The sequence below is a fragment of the Monodon monoceros genome, unplaced genomic scaffold (genome assembly GCF_005190385.1).
Source record: "Monodon monoceros isolate NGI ecotype Baffin Bay Population unplaced genomic scaffold, NGI_Narwhal_1 Super_Scaffold_6, whole genome shotgun sequence".
In the NCBI taxonomy this organism is placed as follows: Eukaryota; Metazoa; Chordata; class Mammalia; order Artiodactyla; family Monodontidae; genus Monodon; species Monodon monoceros.
The window spans coordinates 95420590-95428970 of NW_021703783.1; positions in this window are offsets into that span (position 1 = coordinate 95420590).

The window sequence follows — 8381 nt, forward strand, 5'->3', positions numbered from 1 at the left end:
GGAGCCTGGGCACAGCAGGTCCTGACTAAGTCCAGAGGCAACAGGGCCGTGGGCCTGGGGGGCAGGCATAGGGACAAGAGAGTCCACCCAAGTCCCACTTTAAGAAGTCCAGGAGAATGATTTGCACAGAGTATTTATAAAAAGACTTCAGACGACCAGCTCTGAGGCTTTGCCTGTAAGACATTGGAGTCCGAGCTATTCCAGACAAATGGGACTTGAGGGGCCGGCAGCGCTGTCCAAAAGCCCCCGCTGCTCGGTGTGTGCAGGGCGGAGGGACAGACAGAGACCAGCAGGGGCCCATGGAGAAGCGGGCAGGGGCTGGGATGGCTCTCCAGGCCTCCTTCAGGACACAGGGTCCAACCTCCTTATTTGTCCTCAGGAGACCAAGGGTGGAAGGTCCCCCCTCGGGTGCCTTTCCAGGGCCAGGCACTGAGCAAAGTCTTTTCCCATGCAGCCCCCAATCCTATGAGGCAGGATTATTATCCCTTTTCACAGATGAAGGGACTGGAGCCCAGAGGTGCCAGGGGGCTTGCCCAAGTAACACAGCCAGTTAGGGCCAAGCTGGGCCAGGGGGCTGGGCCTCCAGGCCTGGGCTGCCCCCAAAATGCTGCCCTAATCCTGCAAGGGAAGAGGGGACCAACTCTTCACAGCATCACCAAGACTCGGCCCCCAAAAGGGGGGAAACCAGCCCTGGGGGTGACCCTGCTAACAGGTCAGCCTCAGGGGGCCCGGGACTGTCCGGTGAGCAGGGCAGGTCCCCACATGACAGCCCTGGGACGGGGAGGACTTCTGAGTGCGGTGACCCAGAGCTTCAGCCTGCACTCCCACCCCCAACCAAGCCCACTCTTAGGGTGCCAGGTGCCACTGCTTCTCGTCACATAGCTGGGGCGCTGACCACACTTCCATACCCCAGCCCCAGCCTTGAGGAGGGGCCAGGAGCAGCTACCTGACCCTGCCCCCCACCCAAGATGGAACAAAGGGGACTCCTGGCCCGGGGAACTCCCCTGAGACGAGAGCTGGGGCTCTGAGTGGACAGTAACACCCATTTGATAGATCTAAGCACCAAAGCCAACCTTCCTTCCTTCCTTTATTTCTTGTGCCCCACCTCCATCCAAAAAGACTGTATGGGGGAATTCCCTAGTGGGCCAGTGGTTAAGACTCTGAGCTCTCACTGCCAAGGTCCCGGGTTCAATCCCTGGTCCAGGAACTAAGATCCCACAAGCCACATAGCGTGGCCGGGAAAAAAAAAAAAACAAAAAAAAACGACTTATGAGGACTTGTAAAATATACCCACGATGTGATTTTTTTTTTTTTTGATGAAAGAAATGGGGACAAGGGCAAGTCCTGGAGGTGAAATTGAGGTTGATGATGAGATACAGCAGCAGACGGGGTGTCTGAGCTTCATCCTGAGAGAGCAGGAGGGTGTTTTAGATGGAATCTTGAAGGCAAAACCCAGAAATGTGAACACGGAGTGGCTGCAGTCTTGGGGTCTCTTGGGGAAGCCTAGGCTGGCCCAGACCCAGCACCCTTTTCCCTGCACCCTGCCCTTCCCTCACTGTGCTCACCCCCGAAAGGGAACCAGTCAGGGAAGGCTGCCTGGAGAAGGGGTTAGCGCAGGGCCTTGAAGGGAGGGAGGATGGTGGGAGGCAGAGATTCAAGAGGGACTTTCTAGAGCGAAGGCACAGAGGTGGGAAAGCATAAGGTGTGTCCGGGACTCAGTGAGGGGCCCTTGGGATGGACCAGAGGCATGGAGGGCAGTGATTCCAGATGAGGCTACTGAGGTCAGTGGGGCTTTAGTGGGGAGGACAAGAGTGCACAGGGGTCTGGGCAGAGAGCATGGGTGTCAGCAGCGGGGCCCAGGCTGTGTCAGAACAGATGACAGTCGGGCCCCCCTCGCACAGGTCTGCCCTCTGGGACCCAAGGCCCAAGGCTCCAGGAAGGTGTCCGCGGCAGGTGATGGCCAGGCTCAGCTTCCTGGGCTCCCCCTCTGGCTCCAGCCTCCCTCACCCTGAGCGGAATGCGGGCGGGTCGGGGTGGAAGGCCGGGCTCAGCAGGGCTGCGCGTGCACTGCCCCCCTGGGAGCTTGTTTCTGCATCTGTGGAAAGGGAATAGCAATGCTGCCTCCAACTGGCCAGTGCCTGTTTATGAAAGATGGTGAGGTCACCGTCACCACCACCCCCTCCCTGTGGTGGGACGCACCACGGGGAGCTTGGCTTAGGAGGCCTCAGGGATGCAGGAGGAAGAAGGGCCGGGACAGAGCCCTTCAGTCTCACCAGCCGTCAAGGCCAATGGCAACGTGCTTGTAAGGAGAGGTGTGGCTGAAGCAGGGCCACCTCTGTGCGCCGGCGGGACAGCAGGGGTGGGGCGGGCAGAGCCCGTTGGTGGGCAGCACAGGCCATAGAGCAGGCGACTGAGAGCACGTGTCTCTGTGCCCTGCCAGGTGCCTGGTCCCACGCAGAAGGGCGCCCACAAGACCCTGCTGAATAGACTCCAGGATGGGCCAGCCGGGGTCAAGCGCCTGTTTCCAGCACAGGACCAGGCAAAGTGAGACCCCTACAGAGAGGCATGTCCTTCTCCTGGCCCCAGGTCAGCACCCAGTCCTCTCCCCACATCTCTCCCTGGAGGAGACAGCCCTCGCCCAGCCCACCCCCAGCTCCTGACACACCCACCCCGTCCCTCTTGGAGCTGCACCTCCAGCCTGGAATTTTCGATGACCTACAGCAACCTCCGTCCGCCACCTCTCCACTCCCTCTCATCCTCTCCCAGTGCCAGAAATGGAGCATCACTGAGCCTCCCGCACTGTCTCGCTGCAGTCTCCTCAATCATCTCACCTCTTCCCTCCTTCCCTGGGACCCAGCAGGCAGGGGCCTCATCACCTCTCACCCCATCACCCGTAGCCTCCCACGCACATGGCAAGGCGGCTCACAAACCTCCCCCGAGCGCCTTGCCGTCCCACTCTTGCAGGTGTGAACCCAGCTCCTCCGAGACAGAACGCCCCCATGTGCTTCCAGATCCCTTCAGCCTGGCTGAACCCAGCCCCCCACCCCGCCCCTGCCACCAGGTCCTGCTGCTGTCTCGGTAGAGGGCTTGTAGATGTGGAGCTGATTGGAGCCCGGGGCGGCACACCTGAGCTGTGTCCCAACTCAGACCTCCCAGGCTGGGCCCCCACAGGCAAGTCACTTCCCCTCTCTGAGCCTGTTTCCTCACCAGATTGGGGCTGATAATGCCTACCTGTATCACTGCCAGCAGACCATGGGCCTTCCAAATCATCAGAAGGGTCACACACGTACGCAGCAAAGAACAACCCAGACCATAGAAGGAAAGATTTAAAAAGACGCAATAAACAAAGCACAGGAAAGAACCAAACTCATCAGAGGCAGACGCAGCATCAGAGAGTCTCTGGCTGTTGCAAGAGGAGCAGATGTACGTGGACCAGCAAGGGCCATGCCTTTGAGGGAGAAGCGTGGCACTGTGGTGTGCATAGGATTGCACCCCTTGGGTGATTTTTTTTAAAAAGGAGGATAATAGGGGATATAAACACATGAGACTATAAGGATCGAACCTCTCTGGGAAGATCCACAAGGAACTAGAACGCTGGTGCCCCTGGGGAGCAGAGATGGAGGGATTTACCAGGGGAGGCAGGATAGGGGTAGGGGCTTCAGAGGTACAAATTACTATATATAAAATAAATAAGCTACAAGGATATATTGTACAACACAGAGAATATAGCCAATATTTTATAATAACTCTAAATGGAGTATAACCTTGAAAAATTGTGAATCATTATACTGCACACCTATCATTTATATAATATTGTAAATAAACTGTACTTCAATGAAAAAAAGGAAAACATAAAAGGCTGTATCCTTGGAGCAGCTTCTGGGAGCTGGGAGGGCAAGCAGAAGGCATATTCTAAGGACAGGAAAGGGGGTGGGAGCCTCCAATTGCCCGGGTCCAGCTCGCAGGTCAGCTAGCGGTCACGTCTTTTTTTTTTTTTTTTTTTAGTGTTTATTTATTTATTTATCTTTGGCGGTGTTTGGTCTTTGTTGCTGCCCACGGGCTTTCTCTAGTTACGACGAGCAGGGGCTACTCTGCATTGTGGTGTGCAGGTTTCTCATTGCAATGTCTTCTCTTGTTGCAGAGCATGGGCTCTAGGCGTGCAGGCTTCAGTAGTTGTGGCACGTGGGCTTAGTAGTTGTGGCTCACGGGGTCTAGAGCGCAGGCTCAGTAGCTGTGGTGCATGGGCTTAGCTGCTCCGCGGCATGTGGGATCTTCCCGGACCAGGGCTCAAACCCGTGTACCCTGCACTGGCAGGTGGATTCTTAACCACTGCGCCACCAGGGAAGTCCCAGTACCATACTGTTTTGATGACAGAAGCTTTGTAGTATAGTTTGAAGTCAGGGAGTATGATACCTCCAGCTCTGTTCTTCTTTCTCAAGATTGTTTTAGCTATTTGGTGTCTTTTGTGTTTCCATACAAATTTTAAAATTATTTGTTCTGTGAAACGCACATATTTATACAGTTCTGTGAAAATGCCATTGGTATTTTGATAGGGATTGCATTGAAATGAATCCGTAGATTACCTTGGGCTCCAAGGAATCGGCCTTGAATTAGAAATGTGTTGATGGTGCTGAGCTATCTGGACTGGGTTCGTGACTAAGCCCAGTTGAGGCCTCTATATAAACTTTAAGATTCTGGTGGGTGCCTGTGGAAACCTACTTATCTTGCAGCTGCCCAAGGCAAGCCTTGTAAGTAAGTACCCTTGCTTATTAAACCTGCCACGTATCAATCTGGAGTGGCCTACCTCTTTCTTTGGTCTCTCCCTGCCCCCCAAGTTGGGGTCCAGTCTCAGATTATATCTGAGGAGGCTGGGAAGCAACAGCAATGTGGGCCCTTCACTCAGCCATCCACAGCAGCTGATACCCTTAACCTAAGGAGACCAGCCTGCACAGGTGTCATGATCACACCTGTCCCTCCACAAGGTTGTTGTGGAGACTGACTCTGAGGGGTATAAGTACCCACAGAGGATCTCATAAATATTTGGGGAAATGAACTGTCCTCTAAATCAAGCAGATAGAGGTTTGGGCATCAAAATCCAGATCTTAATGTAAGTGTGATCCCCCCCGGACATGGCTTCTGGGTAGGAGAATAAAAGTGGTGCAACTGCAGGCTAGGACTAGTGTAGTAGGCAACAGGGACGGTGATGGTAGTGGGGCTGGGATTAAGATGGCCAGAGTGGAAGACATTCGGGAGGGAGAAGAGGCAGGACACATGACTGAAGAGACTGGGGGGGGAGCAATCTGGATGACACCCAGGTTTCTGCTCTGTGTGACTGGGTGGACAACAGTGTCATGGACTGAGATGGGGATCTGGGAGACAGAGCAGACTTGGGACAGGTGATGAATTCAGCTCCAGGCATGTCTCTGGTGTCTGGGAAACGTCTAGGTCAGGCCCCCCATTTCTAGCTGAGGTAGGTGAGACCCAGAGAGTGACGTGCCCCACCCCACACAGCAAGGTGCTGACCCCACTGGGGGGGGGGATTTCCTGCCCCACTTCCTCACTATTGTTTAAAATTTCTCATGAGCAGAACAGAGCGTGTCTTCTATAAACGGAACCTGGCTCCCCTAACCTGCTCCCAGACACAGCCCCATCAGGACACGTGCATGGCTCACGGCTGCAGCCAGGTGACGGTGCATGAAGTCCATCGTACTAACCTCTCCACTTGGGTCTATACTTGAAAATTTCCATAAGAAGAACTTCCATCCAGACATGCCTTGTGCGTGAGCAAATAATCCTATTATTTACCCACTGAATCTCTCTGTCGGCACTGCTCTGGGGTTGGACTCTACTTTTCTTGGGCTCTTTGTCTGCCCTTCTCTCCCGCTCAGGATCTGAGCTGCCTTGGGAAGCCTGAGTCAGCAGCATCCTTGCCTCAGAGACTGTGGGGCTCGGTGCTCACACTGTCCTGAACCGACTCACCTAGGCTGCTGGCAAGTAACCCCAGGCTGTCTCTGGAATGGGCCCCAGCTGGGGGCAATCAGAGGTCCCAGCTGACTCTGGCCCCTGGGGAGGAATCGGACCACATCAGACAAAGCCCAGGACCACCTTACCCCACAGGCATAGCCATGCTGGGCCCCGGAGAAGCTCTGCCTGAAACCCCAAGGGACTCTGAGATCCAGGGACCCAGCTCATGCTCCAGTCCCCTTAACATTATCCCAGTTGGTCATCCAGCCTTGCTTGAGCACCCCTGTGGATGGGGAACTTCCTGCTTATAAAGGAGCCCTCTTTCCCGTGAGAGAAATCTATTAGAGTCTAACTCCCCACACCTGCCGCTGCTGGTTCCAGCTCAGCCCTCGGAGGCCTCAGAACAGATTCACTCCTGCCCAGGGACAGCCTTGCAGAGACAGGTACCCAGGACCTCAAACAGGTCCTTCTACCACTGCGTCTCAGTCCATGTCTGGGTGGGTCTCCTGAGTGTGTTCCAGGTGGTCAGTGCCCCCCTAAGATGCAGGACCCAGCACAGAAACTCCTGCTCCTGGGATAGCCGTAGTGCTGACTTACCTCCTTCATTATGGACACTCTGCTTCTGTTAATGTGGCCCAGGGTCTCATCAGCCTTTGTTAAACCTTATCATACTGAAGTCTCACAGGCAGTTTCCAGCCATTTAAATGCCACTTTGTTATAAAGCAGAAACTAACACACCGTTGTAAAGCAATTATACTCCAATAAAGATGTTTAAAAAAAAAAGTAAAAAGAGAGAGGTAAGATTACTTTTAATAATGTATTTTATTTAACTCAATATATCTTAAATATTATCGCCTCAACTTGCAATAAATATAAACAAGAATTAATAAGAGATTTTATTCTTTTTTTCCCCTAAGCCTTCTAAACCTTTTGCTTTTAAAACACATCTCAATTAGGACATTAAATTTTCAGCAAGCCATTTTCAGTAGCACAAGTGGCTGGCAGTGGTCACGTCGGACAGTGCAGGTCTAGAACCCAAGAAAGAAAGAAATTGACATCTCCTGGCACGTATTGCTTCCTAGACCCCTGGTGTCTCTGAGAGGAGTGAGTGGGTGGCTGCCCCCAGGGAGTCCACCATCCATGGAGGAAGACACACAAGCAGGAATGACGGGCTGGGACGGGCTGGGATGGCCAGTGTGGGTTCAGAAGGGTGGAGTTCAGGGGCCAGCCGTTCCATGGAGACATGTCCAGGGATTCCAGATGAAGAGCAATGTTTGAGCTGGGCCTTGGAGGTTGAGCAAGGATTCATCAGGTAGGGAAAAGAGGACAGGCACAGAGGGAAGAGCATGAGCAAAGGCACTGGGGCAGGGAGGAGGGAAGGATGAGAATCCAGTGTAGCCCGTGTGGGCAGGAGGGGGGGTGGGGCGGCAGGAGGCCTGGGTGTCAGGCTGAGTTTCTGTGTATTTTGTGCTTCAGGAACTGGATTTTGCAAACCTTGGGGTGGCTGTCCAAGGTCTCCCGGAGATAGTCACCAGGAGGCCAGTCTTGTACAGAAGCGCATCCACAGAGCACCGGAGGCTGGTCACCACGCCCCACCAACCCTCCCTTCTCAATCGTGGTCCCGCCTCTTTGCTCCCCAGTCCAGCCATCCTCTCTCCAGTGTCTACTGCTGTCAGAGCCCTGCCAGCCAGGCTGCCCCGCCCTCCCCCATCTCCCCAGTGAATTATTTGGGGAACGACCTTTATCTCTTGTGGTCTTCCTTGGCAGAGGTCAAGAATCCTTTGACGGGCTTCCCTGGTGGTGCAATGGTTAAGAATCCGCCTGCCAATGCAGGGGACATGGGATCGAGCCCTGGTCCGGGAAGATCCCACATGCCGCACAGCAACTAAGCCCGTGCACCACAACTACTGAGCCTGTGCTCTAGAGCCGGTGAGCCGCAACTACTGAGCCCATGTGCCACAGCTACTGAGCCTGCACTCTAGAGCCCATGCTCCACAACAAGAGAAGCCACCGCAATGAGAAGCCCGCGCACCGCAACGAAGAGTAGCCCCCGCTCTCCACAACTAGAGAAAGCCCGCACGCAGCAACGAAGACCCAAGGCAGCCAAAGATAAATAAATAAAATAAATAAATAAATAAATAAGAATCCTTTGAGTTGGTTTCCTACGGTCCCTGGCTTTTACTCCTGCTTTTAAGAAGTAAACTAATCTGGTGAATTCTTGTGTGATGACCACTGATCCCTGAGGACACCCAGATGCTGGCGCCAATCCCAGCCTTGTCCCGCCTTCCCTGAGGGACCCAGGGAGCCACATGCCCTGCCCCGTCCTCCTGAGTGTTTATGAATCTCAGGCACAGAGGAGGTGGCCGTGCCTGCAGCTCCTCTCCCTCCGGCCTCTCTGGGTAACAGGGCAGGCCCGC